Genomic DNA, 19,767 nt, shown 5'->3' with positions numbered 1-19,767 from the left:
TTTTCAGATACTTACAAAAGAATCCGCGAGGCTTTCTGTGAAGCGCCTTGCTTAGTTAGGCATTACACCCTCCACCTCGGGAGTGTGACGTTTCCTCGCTGACCCCCAACCCCCTGCATTTAGTCTTCATTTGTCCACATCTAAGCAGCTTGCAAGTTTTCTCCCTAAGTCATTCAACTACATCTCTCCTCTCTTTGTCTTCCGTCTTTTGTTTGTGCTCAAGCAGTTATAAGCATGTTATCCAAAGCATTTTTTGTTCTTCCTTTAAGGTTCAGTAATGGTTAAGGATCTCAAACATCTACTTTATCTCCACCCCCAGCCCCATATGCCTGAGTGATGTCCAGGCCTGGTTTCACTCCAAAAGGAGAAAAGAGGGAGGAGTGGGGATCAGTAAAGGTGAAGTAAATTAAAATGAGCAATAAGAGTGCCAGAAGTGAAATGGAGTTGAAGGACAATTTGGGATAAAGGAGTAAACTTCTTTTTGTACCGCTGTTGTAACAATACCTTTATATCCTGAATGCCAGGAAGAACATGAAACATCACCATTAGTTTTTAGAAAAGTTGGCTTCCAGTTTTGGGTTTGCCACTAGCCATTCTCCAGTTACTGTAAATTAACTAGTAAGTTGGTCCCCTCTGGGCCTAAAGTTGCCTTTCCTGTTTAAAAAGAAAGGATAATAGCATTGGTGATACAAGGTCTTTTCTAGTGAGAAAATCCTATGTAGGTGAATAAAATGAGCAAAATGTAAGTGCTCTCATAGAGAGGACCACTGTAATAGGGAAGAATACATTACTTTAACCTTTGTATCTTATCGCGTTTGCTACAAGTTAATCACTAAAGGGATGTTGCCTATAACCTTAAATTATACATAATCGACTATCTCTGGGAACTCTGCCTCCCATGTAATGAGCGTTAAGCTAAAATACCTTTCTTTAGCTCACAGGAAACCTCCTGACCAGGTCCACCTGGAAACGGCTGCAGGAAGGAAGAAATTAATACATCCTGGAAGCAGGACTTTACCCCCCTGCCCTTTTAGTATAAAAGAAGCATGAATTCTAACTCAGGGAAGATGGTTCTTTGGGACACTAGTCCACCATCTTCTCCATCTGTTGGCTTTCCAAATAAAGTTATTCTTCCTTGCCGCAACATCTCATCTCTCGACTTATTGCCCTGTTGTGCTGAGAGCAGTACAAACTTGGACTCGGTAACACTACCAATATTTTTAACTATACCATGAGCTCTTTGAGTGCAGGAACTTTGCACTTCTGCAACGTTCTCCTTCACCATGGCACTGCTGCCTTCTTCAGCCACTGCAGACAGGCTTCACAACTTGGAAATTCTTGTTCCTGAAATGTGGAGAGCATGAGCTTTCTGAAAGCACGGGGTGGAAATGCTCAGATACAGTCTGGGAGTCAGGACAGGTAATCTCTCTTGAATTCCCACTTGCTCAAAGCCCTCTTTGTCCACTGAATGCCTTCTACCCCCTTCCTACCCATCTTTATAATTGTTCCATATGCCTAAGGATACATTTCTGTTTTAAATCTCACACTCTTAGGTCTGCTCCTGCCACAACACAGCTAATCCACTGCTTCTTAAAAAAGAGAAAAAAAAGAACTCTTAAACATTACTTTTCTTCCAAAAAACCCTTTGTGAATTGGTGTGTGTGTGTGTGTGTGTGTTCCTTCCCTGGCTCGCTTTTCTTTATTTCTCCCATTTTCATTTATGCACTTACATTCTCCACATCGCAAACTTAGCTAGCCATGTATGTGATATAAATGCTTTCCTCTCTATTCTTGTCATAGATCACTATGGTAGATCTACTGTAATAGATACCATTGTATGTCATGTACATATTTGTTCTTCTTAGTGTGTTTGTCTTAGATTGCAGGCCCTCAGAGGTTAGAGCTGCAGTCAGTAGGTCCCTACAGTGCCCAGAGCAGTTCTGTGTCATCATTTGAAATGCTTAATGATGATTATTTCCTTTTCTGCGAATGTGCTTCTGAGACTGGCTTCTTCCCACCTCCCTCATAGTCAAGTCTCCCAGTAAAAATCAGGTAGCCTCTTTTCCCCAAAGTGTGTCCTCACTAAACTTGGATTCAGAAGACTTGAGTTTCCATCTCAGTTCTGCTCTTTGCTAACAAACTGTTTTCTGACTAGCCTCTGAGTTTTGACCTCCTCATCTGTAAGGATATCCTTGCTGAGGACAGAGTGTAACAGCGTCTGTGGAGCGCTTGTCCACTATGAAACCCTTTATGAAGGTCAAGGATCCCGATTACTCTTGCTACCACCCCATACCCTACTGTTCTTGGTATCAAGAACTCAAACTTTACTTATCTCCTAATTTCACAAACTTCAAGTGGATTTAATGTTTCAATCTTGGGTAGGAATCTAATGGAAAAAGAATTTTGCCTTGAGAATTAGGCTTCTTGAGTTTCTCATCTAGGCACTATTTTATGAAGGCTACACTGAGGCAATACATTTCAATCACTCTGTGCCTTGGTTTCCCCATTTATAAAATGATCATGACAAGAACTTCCAGAAAGAAAAATACTGTAACATTAAGACTATTTACATTGATGAGGTCAAAGACTGAAGGGTATATATGAAATCAACTTATTTCCACTCTGTGTGACTCAGTTTCCCCTTCAGTAAAGTGAAGATAAATGATTATAAGTGGATAAACTTTGACTACATATTATTTGCATTTACCACATTGGACTCAAGTAGCTCATAAGATTTTGTGTTTTGGTTTATTTTTCCCATTAACTCAAAGTTGTTGTGAGGCCAGAGGACTTAATGTCAGTAATATGAGTGGGGATCCCCAGATTAAAGGTTAAGTGAGTCCAAAGCAGAAGTAACTTTGCCCAAAGTCACAGCTCAGCCAGGAGGAGCAGAGAGCCTGACTGTTATTTAGCAGTGACTTATGGACTCAAGGACTCTCCCCGATTCCACGTCCATCACAGTCCACAAATACCCCTTTCTCTCATTTCCCTTTTTTAGGTCTTGGTTCCCTCATCTCAAATCAGCACTGTGGAGAGGGTTGTGAGAGATCACGAAGGAACAGAACAGGAGAATAGGATTAACATGAGGAAATGATCACTTAAGCTATTTTGGCTTTTTTTTTTTTCCTGGCAGCCTAGGAGATAGTTTCCCCTAACCAAATGTTTGATTGCCAGAATCTTTTTCTTTCTTTCTTTCTTTTTTTCCGGGCCACGCCGCATTGCCTGGCTGTGGGGTCCTAGTTCCTGGACCAGGGATTGAACCCGTCCCCAAGACAGTGAAAGTGTGGAGTCTAACCGCTGGACCACCAGGGAATTCCTAGAATCTATTCACTTATTTCAGAAAGCCTGCTGAAGTTAATTGGAGCAGAGGCCTAGATTTCCTGGTCTTAACTTATCTAGGATGTTTTTTTCCCAAGACCCTTGTGTATTTGTTCCCCACTTATAAGCCCTGAGCCTTGACCTGTTTGCCACATAAACCTTTTTGCTGTCTTTTGTATTTATTCACTGTTCATATCTGGCTCTCACTGTATTCTCTTTATGACTGTCCACATCATTTGTCATCTGAAGAGGGCAGAGACTGTGTCTATCTAATGCTCATTATATAATGGCTAATAAAAATGATAATCACTGTAATAGACTTGGGGTTCATAGTCTAACAAACACCAGTAATGGTTGTCACGAAAAATGGAGCGAGGCCTCAGATCCTATTAATTAACAGGCAATCACCTTAAGAATATTTTTAAAAGCTTTCCTTTAATAATTGTGCACACGTTTTTTGAATGTGTAGAATCTTAGAGATGGAATGAATGTCAGAGGTCATCTATCCCATCCTCTCTCTAAGTGCTACCAGCCTCTCCTGGAACCCTCATGATGATGAGAAGGTCACTGCTTTGCCCAACACCTAGTCAACCTAGATTTTTAAAATATATTGTAAACTACATCATAGCCACAAAAGAGTATATGAAAATATACGTGTATCAGTTGAAGACAATAATAACACAAAGTACCTACAACCCAGGCAGAGAATAGAAATTACCATACCCTAGAAGTCTTCTTTTGTCCCTCCTGATTCATCCAAGTTCAACGTTTAGATCACCCTAATTATAGAAAGTTCTTCCTTATATGGAGCTGAAATGTGTTCCACTGACATAACTACCCATGACTCCTAGTTCTGGCCACTGGGGCTACACAGATTAAATTTAATGTTTCTTCCATGTGACAGCCCATCAGCTCTTTGAAGACAGGTATTATGCCTCCCTAAGTAGTTGCTGGAAAAAAACAACCTTAGTTCCTTTTCTCTCCAAATGTGGCTTCAATAACTAAACACAGTCCTCCACAGACCTGGTCTCAGCAAAGTAGAGAGTAAAACTATTCTCCCTCCTTGAGTTGGTTGCTCTCCCTGCCCCCTCTTTTTTTTAAAGGTGGCTTTGGATAGGATTGACTTTTTCAGAGGCCGTAGTACACTGCTGAGTAGATAGTCAAAATTCTCATGGCTTTCTTTTGGGAACTGTTAACCCAGGACTCTTCTGTTAAGCAGTTTTAAAATCTAAATGCCAGACTTTACGTTACATTAATTCTTGTCAGTTTTATTTGGTTGGTTTTGGTCTGTTATTCGTTCCAGCCTGTCTATATCATCTTAATTTATGAGAATGTATTATAGTGTAATTTATTGATAGATTGAATTTGGAGCAAGTGTGAAAAAAATGCAGAATACGCTGAAACGCCCATGTTAAACTACTCTAAACACAGTCAAATATTTTCTAAATGCTTCAGAAGTCACTGCAGTGTCTCCTCAATTATTATACCTTTGATCTGCGAGATGCCAGTTAGCGGAGTTGCAGGTAATGGGATTTCAAATAGCAGAGTGCTTAGTGCAGGAGACTCTGGCAGAGAGTTAAAGCCACTGTGGAAAGCAGAGAACATCAAAGCGAAGCTAGTCATTATGCTGGCAGGCGGGAGAGGGGAGTGGGAGTTCATGTACAGTAGTTGGACATCATAAGGAACTGGGAATCTATCATATTTTGGCATCAATTCAGAAGGCAGAACTTCTAGATACATGTACTGCCAGGATATTTTTCTCTCAACAATAGATTATTGTAATGGGCTTGGCTAATGTGCTTGCAATAGTGCATTAAGACCAGGTTCATTGGCACAATTAAAACAAATCACCATCATTATAATAACAGGTCTTGATTTTGCAGCAAAAATCTGGGCTGCTAATACTTTAAGGAAAGAAGAAAAAGTCAAAACTTGGAAGGAAAACACCCTAGCACGCACGTTCTTCTCCTGGCTGTTAGCAAAGCACCTGGGGCACAGAGAACAGGCACCGCAGAAGCACAAAGACACACACAAGTGCCATCTTGTCCAGCTTCTACGTTATGCAGATGCCGTTTGCAGACCAAGTCCTCTCCTGCCCCTGCATGTCAATGTGGCCCAGAACAGTGCTAGTTTCTCTTACATCCCTTGTGGAAAATATTTTGCCCTAAGACTGCCCCTGAAACACTAATTGAACCTGAACGTTTAAATTGAACCTCATTACTTGAACTGCGTGAAAGAGATGTGGGTCCCTTGGGTCTGAAATAGGGCGAAAGGAGACTGAACTCACGGGTACACAGTCTCATGGTGCCAAACTACACACTGCCTCTGGGAACCTGGTTACTTGTGGCAACTTTGAGTTTTCGCCTCCCTTGCTCCACACACCTTAGCTGCCTGGGTTCCTTCTCCTTGTTGCAGAGAGGGAAGTTGGAATTAGATGGAAATCCTCAGAGGCTTTCTAACATTGGGGAACTGCCACTAAATCAGTCACTTATCCCCACAACTAATGCCATTCATTAGCTAGGTGCCTGGCTCTTCCCTATTCTGTAGAACATGGAAGATCAGATACTTGGGGATCAGTGCTTTGTGGGGAATTGTGACATGATTCCTGCAACTCCACAGAACCAAAATCAAACATCACATAAATAGCTCAGTCTTATATTTGTTAGTCTATCTTTACTTCTCAGATGAAATTGGTCTAAGCATTATGGGCTCATTGGCCAATCTCATCAGGATCATTCTTTGTTAGAATAGAATAGGTGATATAACTACCTGGTGATAAAGAACCTTTAGAAATACCAACAGAGCAGAAGGGATGCCCAGTTCTGGAAGACATTTCTCTAGAAAACATAATAACTTCTTAAGTACGTAACGATATTTTTTCAAAGCATTAAATATATTCTAATTTTTAAATATTTTAATTTTTTTATCCATCGATCATTCATTCTACAACAATTCACGCATCAGTCGCTATATACCATGCACTACGCCGGACTTTGTGGAAACAAAGCTCATGGAGCTTGGTCTCTTCTGATTGAAATAACAGTTCCATTAGCCATACTCCCTACAGATATTTAAAGGTGTGAACCACAGACAAAGCAAGCCAAATATATGAACAGAGTTTAATGTTGTAATCAAATATAACATAAACAGGTTCATCTAGTTCATTAAACTCTATTTGTTCATTCTTTCAGTAGATATTGGCTGAACACCTACTATGAGCCAGGCACTGTGCTAGTCATTAGGGGTACACAGATGATTGAAACACTGGTCTCTGCTTCAAAGAGCTGAGAACCTAATGGGAGAGACAGACACATAAGCAGACAGCCGTGACACACGTGGGGGAAAAGTGCAACAGACACTTTGGTAACCTACTCAGTAATTCCCAACCTTTTCTTTCTGTCTGGCAGAGCCCTCTTCCCATTATAAAAGTGAAACTGCTTTCCTAGCCTCCCCTTGTAACTAGGAAAAGGACATGCTACCAAATCCTACTCTGTAAATCTACTGGAGGGATACTGGGAAGGATTCTTCACTTGAAAAGTGATATTCCCAGAGGGGAACTCCTATACCTGCATCTCCTTCTGTTATGGACTGAATTGTGTCCCCCCCCACCCCCCCGCCAGATTCATGTGTGGAAGTCCTAACTCCCAGTATCTCAGAATGTGACTGTATTTGGAGATAGGGTCTTTAAAGAGATAATTACATTAAAATGAGCCCATTTGGGTGGACCCTAATCTAATACAACTGGTATTCTCATAAAGAAGAAGAAACTTGAACACATGTATACACACACACACACACACACACACACATACGAAAGACCATGTGAGGACACAGGGAGAAGATGGCCATTTAAGATAGAAGAGAGACCTCAGAAGAAACTAACATGGCCAACACCATGATCTTGGACTTACAGCCTTCAGAACTGTGAGAAAATAAAGTCCTGTTGTTTAAGCGCTCCCATCAGTGATACTGTTATGGTAACCCTAGAAAACGAATAGCTCTTCCCTGAATTTGGATGTTGTCAAGAGTTTGGATCCACTGCAGAAATCTTGCAAAAGGTCCAAAAGAATTGCAGAGATGCTAACTTAGTCCCTGATATCACTGAGCCAATTCAGGAACCATCTTCTTCTGGACTTCTTGTAAAGAGACAATAAGCCCCTATTGTTTAAGCTGCTTTAGGTGTAGGAGTTCTGTTACCTAAAACCACAAGCATTGTGATCGATACATGCAAGGGTAGAGGCATTGTGGTGTGGAGATAGGGTACTGCAGGGAAAACAAGGAGAGTTGTCTAGGTGACAACTAAATCAAGTAAATGGCCGGACAAAGGGTACTTCAGAAAGAGAGGATCATAAAAAGAGCAGAAGCCACCAGCTATGAGGGAGAAACTTAGTAGCAAGAAGCCTTTGGTGTTGTAGGAATCCAAGCGTGGAGCCAGGAGGGGCAATACTTAACCCATGGAGGTTGGCAGGGTTTGGATCGTGCAGTGAGTCTTTGATTGCTGCTAAGAGCTGTGACTTTCTTCCTGTTGGCTTGGTTAAAATGATGTAAGTGAAGGATAAATTTGAGGGAATATAACTGGAAGTGGGGATCCCAATGGAGAGTTTTATGAAAGTTCAAGAGAGAGAGGAGAAAACAGAACTAAGGTGGTAGAATCAAGATGAAGAGGAAGAACTGATGCCTGAAAGTTGAGGAGACACGGAGTGACCTGCCCATCATTGTGCTGTATGGCAACTAGGCATAGATGGTAAAAGACTAGAATTATAATGTGATGGGTGGGCCAAAACTTTTGTTCGTTTTTTTCTTTCCTGTAAGATGGCTCTAGTAGCACTTAATTGTCTTTAACTTCATTCGAAACAATTTTGTTAGATTGTATGGGACCGCTGTCATATCAGCGTGCATTTAAGAAAAGACTTAACAAAATTGGTGAATTTTTGTGTAGCTATTTTAATATTGAAGATGGAAGAAAAAAAGTAACATTTTTGGCACATTATGCTTTATTATTTCAAGTAAGGTAAAAACACAACTGAAAAGCACAAAAAGTTGTGCAGTGTATGGAGAAGGTGCTGTGACTGATTGAACGCGTCAAAAGTGGTTTGTGAAGTTTTGTGCTGGAGGTTTCTTGCTGGACGATGCTCCACGGTCGGGTAGACCAGTTGAAGTTGATAGCGACCAAATCGAGACATTAATTGAGAACAATCAACGTTATACCATGTGGGAGATAGCCGACATACTCAAAATATCCAAATCAAGTGTTGAAAATCATTTGCACCAGCTTGGTTATGTGAATTACTTTGATGTTTGCGTTCCACATAATGTGTTTTTTTTTCGCGGTACGCGGGCCTCTCACTGTTGTGGCCTCTCCCGTTGCGGAGCCCAGGCTCCGGACGCGCAGGCTCAGCGGCCATGGCTCACGGGCCCAGCCGCTCCGCGGCATGTGGGATCTTCCCGGACCGGGGCACGAACCCGTGTCCCCTGCATCGGCAGGCGGAATCTCAACCACTGCGCCACCAGGGAAGCCCCGTTCCACATAATTTAAGCGAAATGAACCTTCTTGACCATATTTCTTCATGCGATTCTCTCCTGAAACATAATGAAAATGTTCCGTTTTTAAAACAAATTGTGATGGGCGATGAAAAGTGGATACTGTACAATAATGTGGAACAGAAGAGATCATGGGGCCAGCGAAATGAACGACCACCAATCACACCAAAGGCTCGTCTTCATCCAAAGAAGGTGATGTTGTGTATATGGTGGGACTGGAAGGGAGTCCTTTATTAAGGAGTCTCCTTCCGGAAAACCAAACAATTAGTTCCAACAAATACTGCTCCCAATTAGAGCAACTGAAATTGGCACACGAAAAGAGTCCAGAATTAGTCAACAGAAAACGCATCAGGATCTTCCATCAGGATAACGCAAGACCTCATGTTTCTTTGATGACCAGGCAAAACCGTTACAGCTTGTCTGAGAGGTTCTGATTCATCCGCCGTATTCACCAGACATTGCACCATCGGATTCCATCTATTTCGGCCTTTACAAAATTCTCTTAATGGAAAAATTTTCAGTTCCCTGGAAGACTGTAAAAGGCACCTGGAACAGTTCTTTGCTCAAAAAGATTAAAAGTTTTGGGAAGATGGAATTATGAAGTTGCCTGAAAAATGGCAGAAGGTAGTGGAACAAAAGAGTGAATACATTGTTCAATAAAGTTCTTGGTGAAAATGAAAAATGTGTCTTTTATTTTTACTTAAAAAACTGAAGGCACTTTTTGGCCCACCCAATAGCTGGGAAGAGAAAGCTGAACTTTATCCTAAATGCCAACCTTTGTCTATCTGTGTCATCTTTAATAAAAAAATTTAAAAAATGTATTACTTATTTCCCTGTCTCATTCAACAGAGTCTACTAGGTGTAAACTAACCTTTTCTTAATGACTCACAGCCCTCATTATGAAAAAGGAGGCATCCTGATGTAGAGGAAAAGGCTGGGTCATGGTGTAGAGAGAAAGGCCTGTGTTAGACATCATAAAACCTGGGTTTGTTCCCAGCTCCAACGCTCGCTGATCTGTGTGACCATGGAAAAGTCACTAAGCCTCTCTGTGTAATTTTTTCTCCTTGGCGTCTACTTCATAGGCTTGATGCGGAGTTGAAATGAGATAATGTGTGTGAAAGGGCTTGATAAACCATCAGACACCAGACAATGAGGCATTATAATCCTTTTTCTAAAGTGAAGTGACATACAGCACAATGCCGCGTCTAATTTCGAGTCCTGTTGTCCTTTGCTGTTAAATGGTTTGCTGTCTCTTTGCTCTTAAAACACTTCCCTCTCAGAAGGTCTTTCACCCACACCCACCTTGTCCTCCCAGGGCCATGGGTTGGGAAGCCAGAGGTCAGCCTCTTAGAAACTTTGTTCGGTGTAACTCAGTAAGGCTCTGTGTGGAGCGCTAAGGATCTGCTTTTGGTTCAAGAGCTTTGTGTTATAGCTAATTTGGGTGCTTAAAGGCCTTTTTCACTTCTGGATTTGGGGCCTCATTCCACAGAATTGGGGTTGTCAGAGCCTGACTTCCAGCTAAGCGAGGGGTAACTCTGGTGCTATTATGCTGCCAGCTGAACCCCTCAGTTTCCCTCTTCCTGCTTAGTTCTGTTTTATCTCTCTGTAACCAGTTTTCTGTGGTATCACGTACAGATTTCTCCTCACCACTGACTCACACGCCATGGCATAAATTAAGACAGAAACCTTGACCATAACTTTTCAACAGAGAATATTCCTTGCATTCCCATCTTTAAGGATTTGGGGTCCCTGAGTTTCCTCCTCCCCTCTCTTGCCTTCTAATGGGGTCCTCGTTTTAGCATGTTGAGGGCCTTCCAACCCTCACATCCCATAAAGACACAGATGGGTCATTTAAATGGTAGACAATTGGAAGAGTAGATGTATAACCTGGTAATTAAAGGCTGCACTTTTGAGTTGGAGCATACAAGCTCAGGTGTGTTGCATAATCTCTCTGGATCTCCATTTCCTTATCTGCAAAATGAGAGTAATGCCTTGTTGCGAGGAGTCAACGTAATAATGAATTTGAAACACTTAGCACAGACTCTGGTACAAAGGAAGTGCTCATTAAATGCAAGGTGGTGATTACTGGTTAGAGAAACTAGTCCTGGGAGATAGTAAGGATAAGATGTACAGGGTCTGAATTCCTTAGGAGAAAAGGAGAAGACAGGAGGTGATAGGAGATGGGGAATAGAGGATCCTAGAAAAGGGGTAGGCGTTTGGGTAGAGTGGGTTCTAGACCATAGGCTGGGTTTTGAATTAGCCAAACTCCTGGGATCTTACCAGGATAGGCTAGGTTTGGGGTATAGAGAGAAGAGATATCCAGGAGGTTGAGGTATTTATTACCTTCTTCGGCGACCTCAGCCAAACCTGAAACTTCAACTTTTACGTCAAGAAACTCTCCGTAGGCTTTTTCATCCCAGGTCCCTCACTTCCTCTCCCACACATCCTTCCTTCTAAGTCCCCATCAGGTTACTCTGGGTGGTGGATTAAAGATGGCCACAAATTCTTGGATACTCCTCCCTGGAGAGATGGGATCTATTTCCTCTTCTCCTGAATGTCGGCTGGCCTCTGATTGCTTTGACCAACAGAGTGTAGCAGAAGTGACACCGTGAGAGTTCTGTGCCTGGGCTTTGAGAGGATTTGCAGCTTCTACCTTTTTCTCTCGGAACCCTGAGCTACCATTTAAGAAGTCTGGTCCCCCTGCTAGAGAAAGCATGTGCGAAGACCCTGAAACTACATGGAAAGAGAAAGGCACCCAACTAAGATCAGTCTCTCCAGCATCTCAGGCAAGATACCACACATATGAGAAAAGTCACCTTGGACCACCCAGCTGAGCTGAGCCCCCAGCTGAATACCACTGGGTAACTCCATTCAGTGCCACGTGGTTCCTGACCCACAAAATTGTGAGATATAATAAAATGGCCCTTGTTTTAGACAGCTGAATTTGGGGGTGGTTTATTATATAGCAATAAATAACAGAACCACATAAGCACAAAATGAGGTTTATTTGCAATATTTTGATTGGGCACAAAGAATTTCAGGGATAAAGGGCTCCCTAGGATCTCTCCATCAAAATATTCTTAGAGATCATTATTGGAATATGGAATACAGTCAATCATATCATTATTACTGATTGAAGGCCTAAAGTTCAGTTGACCTGGGAAAGGCAACTGACTGAAACTCACCTCACTGCTGCAAGACTCTACTACTCAAATTATTTCATGTTTAGATGGAATAAATGAGGGAAATATTTGGGAGAGGGGGTCTTGCCCTCTCCTCCCACTGACTATTGGAAGCGGGTGGAAGGGATCTGGGATGAAAGAACAGGAAGGTCTGTGAAACATAGTTCTCAGATTTTGACAGTTTCATTTAGGGCCAGCTCTATTTTCCTACAATCATAAGTGGGCAAATAAAAGTTTCGCTCAGGCTTAAGGGATCTTGGAAGGGGCAGCCATGTAAGGTCTGGGATGTATAGGCACCAGCCTCGGCACTCAGGAAAACTGAGTCATGGAGAAGTTCTTTGCTCAGGTAACCCAACATGTCAGGAGTGGAGCTGGAATCAGATCCTGGCTCTCCTGGGCTCTCTTCCAGAAGGATTTTTCTACTGCACCATGATGTTCCTTCACGCTCGTTGCTGAGGACAGAAGCACATTTAAATCATGATTATCTTGCTGTTCTCTGGATCCCTGATTCCCAGATGTTCAGCCTTCTTTTCTGAGTTACCTTCCATGACTCTGAGAAGGTGAGAAGGGGCGGGTGTGTTTCACTGTCTTTGAAAACAGAGCAGGAGAGGTGGGCTTGCACAGAGCTCATAGCTCAGAAAGAGGCATTCCGATGCGATGCAGTGGGGAGAATTTTAAAGGGGCCAGGTGTCTGCCCTCAGGCACTTACATTCAAGATGGGGGGTATGGCATCTGCTTCCTCCAGTGGGTGGGGAGGCAGGAGGCCATGACTAAGCAAGGTCTGAACGACTGCAAGGTGAGGCTGCCCCTGGAATCAAGGAGAGGAGTAGAGAGGCCTAGTCAAGAAGGCCTCCTGGAGGAGGTGATAGGCACGTATTGGGAAGGAGTGAGGGAGAATATCTAGGAGCGAATGTTTTGTGCAAAGTTTCAGAAGCAGAGACAAGCAATGCTTATGTTGAAGACATGATAAGAAAACTACTGGAGATAGAGCACAACCCTTGCTGAGGAGGCAGGAGAGGTATGATTAGAAAAGTGGAGGGAGGGAAAGGGTAGTTAATAATGGCGGGAGGCCTGGACCCTTAGGAGCTCTTTTCCTGATCTCTGGACCCCAGGTATGAGTTGTCTGGTCCCAAGGCCAAACCTCCAGCCCTTTCCAGCTCCATGTACATTCCCAGCTCCCATCTGTGTCTCCCATCTCAGCAATAGTCACAACAGCACCCACGATGGCTGCTCTGCGTTGAGTGCTTACAATGCGACAGGCACTGCATGAAGCTCTTTACGTGCATCTTCTCACGTGGCCCTTGTGGAGACACTAAGGGGAATCTGCTCATGATAGATGAGGAAACGATGGAACTGGAAGACAGAGCTAAGAGCCTGTTGAGAGAGGTCAGCGAATTGCCCCAGAACTTCCTTGTCACTCATAAGTGGCAGAGCCAGGAAGGAGCCCAGGCTATGTTTTCACTTTCATTTGCGGGGACCTTCTGAGGGCTGGACCCTGTGTGCCTCTGTGTGGGTTACCAACTCACGAAACCCCGCCTGATTGTGTGGGTCACTGCAGAGACACAGGAGGGTCAGACACGTTGGGCTTAAGTGCTGTCAGCGGCCCCTGTGTGCCCTCTCTGTCCCACCATTACCCCTCTCCTCCCCTCAAGTAAATCTCTTAGCACCCTCGTCCAGGGAGGATAGGGAGGGAGGGAAGGACAAGGAACTGGCACTGCCAGTGGGGAGGGGACAGTAAAGCTGTCCTCTGGTTGATCTATCCTCAAAGGACCCTAGCTCCCAGAATCCTAGGGAGAAGCTGCCTTCAGGTGAGGTTTACGCTTGTCTGCCCAGGGTTACATATTGTATAGATATGCATCCGTACAATAAGATACGAAGGTGATTAATCATCTAGGAATTCCTGCCTCTTCAATGCCTTTTATATCTCTGTTTATTTAAGGAGCACTTGCTGTGTGCCTAGCAGTCTGCGCGATGGGGGGAGGAGACAGAATAAGTGAAGGGAAAGTTAAGGTTCTTGCACTCAAGGAAGTTTTGCACTGATTGGGGATATACGATTTCTAAATATTAAATAATTAGAAGACAAAGCCAAATAATATATAATTACACTGTCATTTAAATATGATCAAGTGTCAAAATACATGCCACAAATGTGCTATGTGCTGTCTGGAAGAGACGCCAGGGTGGGCTTGAATGAATCAGTGTAGAGGGCTTCCAGAAACGCTGGGCCTTGAATGGTGGGTGGGAATCTGAGCAGTGGAGGCGGTCAGAATCAGAGGTGATGTGGAGAGTTGGTGGGGGTGGACATTAACAAGCGTGGTGAACAAGCATGGTGACTGTGTGAGCTTGGGAGGTGAGCAGACAGGCTGAGCCACGGGAGGGTGCAGGGCAGAAGAGAACACTCTGGTGTTGGACAGACTTGGGGTCAAGTTTAACTCTCCAGGGACCTAGCTGCATGACCTGGGGCATTACTTAACCTTTCTGAGCCTCCTTTTTCTTACAATATGATAATATCTGCCATTCAAGGTGGTTCTAAGGATTAAATGCAAGTAAAGTTATCAACATAGAGCCTGGCACAGAGTAGAGCTCAAAAAAAGAAAAAAGTTAGTTATTATTACAATTATTTTGAAGATGAACTTGCATAGGTGAATATGATCGTTATGAAACAATGTCTTGCATCAAATCCCGGCATCAGTCCTTTTTAGCTGGGCTCACTCCGGCAATGTACTTAACCTCCCCGAGCCTCAGCTTCCTCATCTGAAAATAGGGATGATTGTATCCCATACCTCACAGGGGGCTGCAAGGACAAGATGACCTGTTACCTATAAAACACTTAGGAGAGGGTTTGGTACCTAATGAGAGCTGATAAATGTTAGCTATTATTACAGTTAATCCTCCCAAATCCTGCAAGGGTTTTTTATCATTCTCCTATTGTTGTTGAGGAAACAAAGGCTCAGAGCATAAGTAACTTGTCCAAGGCCACCCAGCCCGTCACTGGTGAGTCCAGACTGTCTTCCTCATGTCCTCAGTGGAAATGCATCTCTCCAACTCCAGGGCTCTCTGTGCTTCCAGTATAAGACTTATTATAGTGCAACTAACACTGCGGTGACGCCCTCGAGGGCAAGGCCTGGGCCTTACTCATCTTTTGTGTATCAGCACCTGACACCAGTCAGGCCCTGGCAGGTGATCAAGAATGCTTGCTGACTTGAGATGAAGTGAGGTGACTGGGGTTGGAGCACTGGAAAAGGCAGGGCTGGATGTGAGCCTGTATCTGGGCTGTCGGAGGAAGGAGTCAAGATAACGCCAGGTTTCCAGCCTGGGTGGGTGGGAGAAGGGTGGAGCTGTTAACTGAAAACCGGAAGTTGGGAAAGGCTGATGGCTTGGGTTTGAGAAGAAAGTGGGGAAAGGGGAGATGCAAAGGTCAGGCTTAGGCAGGTTGTGATGGAGAGATGGGGACCCTTTAATTAGGATCGGGGCTATGAAAATCCACTGGCGGCTCCCCCACCCCCTCCCCACATGGACTGGCTTGTGACCTGACTTCAAGGTCCCTGCCCTGGACTTGTTACTAATGGGAGACCCGAGACACACCCAGGAAACCACAGGGCTTGGAACACTTACACAGCCACCTATCAGCGCCCAGAAGAGAAAAGGTTGTCTGGTCATTGTGGCCGGATTGAAGAAGAGCCCTGGAATGAGGGGGTGTGGGGAGGTCAGTCTAGGAGAGCTTCCTGGAGGAGGAGGGAGGAGAAGGCTCAGCTTTGGTCAGGAGGGCAGTTAGCTGCAAAGGAGGGAGACAGAATGTGGGATGGGGGTGCTCACTGCAGGGAAGACGAGGCTTCCCGCCCTTGGCTGGGATTCTGGGCCTGGTCCCCTAAGCCGTCAGCAGGGGAGCTGGAGGAGGAATACATCACAGCTGTTGTGAGGGGGCCCGAAGGAGATCTCTAGGGAAACAGGACAAGAATAACCATTCTAATGCCCAGCACCACCCCATGCACGCTGCCTTCTCTCCTGCGGGGGCTTCGCTTTCTGCCACGTGGACACCCCTCTCTCTCACTCTCTCCTTCCTCCCTTCCCCATCTTCCCACCCCAGCCGACTGTGAGGGGAGGAACGGCGGGACCACCAGTCCCAGCGCTTGGGGGAGAGTGGGTCTTGCCAGCTGTCTCCTCCCTCCCCTTAGCCCATCACGATCCCTTCCTCCCGGTTCTGACAGACAAATCGGGCACCCGCCCCTCCCTGTCTCCAAGCCCCCTCCCCCTCCCTCCACTGTCCGGCCAGCCCTCAGCCCCTCCCCTGAGCGGGATGTGAGTGATGCAACCCCAAACCCAGAAGTGAAGGGGTGAACGAGGTCCCCTCTCCCTCCCTCTTGGGCCTCTGACCCTGCTCCCTGACGTCCCCCCAGCCCCTCTCTCACCCTGTCCCGCCCTCGCCCCTCCCCCCGTGCCCTCAGCCCCTCCCCCCGCCCCCGCTCTGCCGTGGGAGGGCCCAGCAGCTCCCTGCCCTGGCCTGGCGGGTGTGAGTCCCTGGAGGTCAGGGGAAGCTCGGCTTCTGGGATTTCCCCGGTCTCTGGCCAGCAGGAAGTCTTCCTCTGGAGAGGGGAAACCTTGCTCCTGGCCTCGGGCCAGCTGCTGAGCAAGACCAAGGTTCAGGGGAGGAGCCTGTTTCCCTGGTCAGCTGGGGACTCCCGCTGACCTCTGCTCCTCAGGTTTGGGGGTTTAGGCCTCAGAGGCCCAGAGAGCGAGGTCAGGGTGGGGGAAGAGGACGAAGGAGACGCTGGGGACAGTGGGGCAGAGAGACTGGGCGCCGACCCCCACCTGTATCAGCCGTCCTGGCTTTCCCTCCCGTCCCCGGCCTGTGGAGCGGTGGGGTAGGGGCTCTCTGGACGTTTCTCCTCTCCCCGCTGGGTGTGTGTGCCAGGCGGGTGTGGCCTGGGCACAGGGCGTTGATAAGGGGCCGCGGCAGCACCGCCCGCCGCAGCCCTGCAGGACCCAGGGTGGCCTAGAGCAGAGCGCTGTGCGGGCACAGTCCACCCCGGCCTCGTCCTGACACATCCGGTAACCGGGGGCAGGGAAGGAGGGTGCCTGGAAGTCTTTCTCTGGTGCCTCGGTCTCCGCCTCTCCGAGGCTGTGGAAGGTGATAAGCCCTGCGAGTGGGGCTGGGGGGGGGGGCGGCCTCCTTTCCCAGGGGCTCTGGCGGGCAGAGGCCCCCGCTCTCCTCTCCGAATCTCGCCTCTGCCCTTACTCCCCGGTTGCCCTGTTCCCGGGCTCCAAATGAGCCCCTGGGGACCCCTCAGCAGCAAACACAACAGGGAGAGAGCAAGAGCCAGCCCCCGGGGAGCAGGGCAGACAGCACTCGTGACTGTGCACATTCCACCCCGCCCCGCCCCGCCCTCAGCCACCCCTCCCCATCTCCCACTCCTCCGCCCCTCAAAACCCAGGCGGGGTCCCCTTCTCAGAGATCTTCTTGGGGCTGGGCTGTCCTCCCCCCCCCCCCCGGTAGCTTGGGAAGAGGGGGGAGGGGAGGGGGAGAAGGAGAGGCAGGGAGGTTGGTTGAGACAAAGGGGGCAAGCCTGGGTGGGAAGGAGCCGCTGCGTGGGCTGGAGTTGGGGACAGAGCCAGGTGGCGACAGCCCTGCGGAGCCGAGATCAGGGAGTTTCCGGGGATGAAGGGAGAAGCTGCGCGCTGGGCCAGCGCCCCCTGGTGGACAGTGCTGCACCGGCAGCCACCCAGTCTCCCTGCCCTGCTGCTGTGGCCACTGGGGTGGTCTCTCCTGGACACGTGGACAGAGTGGAGAGCACAGCCCTGCACAGGACCCAGGCAAGGTCCTCACTAGCAAGACCTGGCTTTGAGAAGCTGTACAGGAACCAAGTTCTATTCCGGTGCCCATCGACCCTGTCCACCTCATTTTCTCACCTGACCAGCAAGTGGTAGGTTATCATGCAGTCTTTGAGGCCCCTTCTGGCATGGGCATCCCGAGATTCCAGGTCAAGATGGATCTGATCTGGCTCCTCGTTACCTGTCTGATCTCAGGATCTCCTTCCCCTCTTGCCTGCACTCACATCTGCTCCAGCCACGCTGGCCTCCTGTTCCTGGAGCACACCAGGCACGGTCCCCCCTGAGGGCCATTACAAGGGTTGTCACCTCCACCAAGGAAGCTATTCCTTGAGATGTCCACTCCGTCACCTCCTCCCAGTCTTTTCTCAAAAGTCTTTCCTTGGATGAAGCCTGTTCTGACCTTCTGATGTAAAATTAAAACCACTCTCCCAGGCCTGGATCCTCCCTACCCTGCTTTTCCCAGAGCCCTTATCAGCGTCTAACACACTATGCCACTTCCTTATTTATCATGACTGTGGTGTAGTGTCTTTCTCCTTCTAATGGAATGATGAGGGTAGAGGGTTTTGCTGGATTCTTTCATGGATGTATCGTAAGCACCTGGAGCAGTGACTGCAACATAGTAGAAGTTTGTTAACAGTTTGTTGAAGGAATGAGTGTACCATTGAGGAGGGTCTGGGCTGGGGGCAGACAGGTTGTTATGGATTGAGTTGTGTCTCCCAAATTCATATGTTGAAGCCTTAACCCCCTATTTGATGGTTTTGGAGATGGGGCATTTGGGAGGTAATCAGGTTTAGAGGAGGTCATAAGGGTGGGGTTCTCATGATGGGATTAGTTGCCCTCATATGAGGAGAAACCAGAGAGTTGTCTCTGACTCTGCCATGTGAGGACAGAGCACAAAGGTGGCCTTCGAAAACCAGGAAGAGAGCTCTCACCAGGAAGAGTGTTTAAGCCACCCAGTCTCTGGCTGTGTTTTTTTTTTTTTTTTTGGCCATGTGGCTTGTGGGATTTTAGTTCCCCAACCAGGAATTGAACCCGGACCCACAGCAGAGTGAGCATGGAGTCCTAACCACTGGACCGCCAGGGAATTCCCTCTGGCATTTTGTTATGGCAGCCTAAGTAGACCAAGAAGAAGTTTCGCCCTAATAGCTCCTATTTAGTGAATAGAAGTGGCTGTGCTACTAAAGTAGGGATTCATCGAAAGGATCACATTGCTGGTGAGCTTTTCACAGGCGGGGAGGGCGAGAAGAAGGCGAGGATTGTGGAGAGAATACGACATAGCCTGGCTCCTGCCCTCACTGTGTTCACAAACTGACACCCAATTTACCTGTGTCAGAGATTCTCAGTGTGCTCCATGGGACATCGGTTCTGAGAAATGCTCCTCAAGAAAGGTAGGCAGAGATCAGAGAAGTTTAGGAAATGTACAGACTGATCCCTTCTGAGATATTCATAGTCCCTACTCCAGTGGGAACATTAATTTAAATTCTTCAGTCTGGTGTTTCACAACATGTATGACCATGGGATTCACATTCCTTCTGTCTTTTCTCAAGCAGAAGCCCTAACTGTCGTGCTAAATTAGCATTCTGACATCACACACTTTAGAAATGCCGACTTACAAGATAAACCTTTTTTTTAAAAAATAAATTTATTTATTTTATTTATTTATTTTTGGCTGCTTTGGGTCTTTGTTGCTGCGTGTGGGCTTTCTCTAGTTGTGGCGAGTGGGGGCTGCTCTTCGTTGCGGTGCGCGGGCTTCTCATTGCGGTGGCTTCTCTTGTTGCGGAGCACGGGCTCTAGGCATGCAGGCTTCAGTAGTTGTGGCTCGCGGGCTCTAGAGCACAGACTCAGTAGCTGTGGCGCACGGGCTTAATTGCTCCATGGCATGTGGGATCTTCCCGGA

General features: G+C 46.6%; 1 long non-coding RNA gene across 1 annotated transcript; it reads right to left on the bottom strand.

The window, feature by feature from the left end:
- Window positions 1-11,865: 11,865 nt before the first annotated feature.
- LOC115844773 (uncharacterized) lies at window positions 11,866-17,393 on the bottom strand. Its single transcript, XR_004036220.2, has 3 exons — window positions 16,851-17,393; window positions 15,657-15,724; window positions 11,866-12,493 (listed from the first exon to the last, which is right to left on the bottom strand). It is a non-coding gene; the product is annotated as an uncharacterized lncRNA (long non-coding RNA).
- Window positions 17,394-19,767: the final 2,374 nt, after the last annotated feature.

The sequence above is a fragment of the Globicephala melas genome, chromosome 1, assembly GCF_963455315.2.
Source record: "Globicephala melas chromosome 1, mGloMel1.2, whole genome shotgun sequence".
In the NCBI taxonomy this organism is placed as follows: domain Eukaryota; kingdom Metazoa; phylum Chordata; class Mammalia; order Artiodactyla; family Delphinidae; genus Globicephala; species Globicephala melas.
The sequence above is the reverse complement of the archived record's forward strand: the minus strand, read 5'-3'. Positions and strand labels throughout refer to the sequence as shown.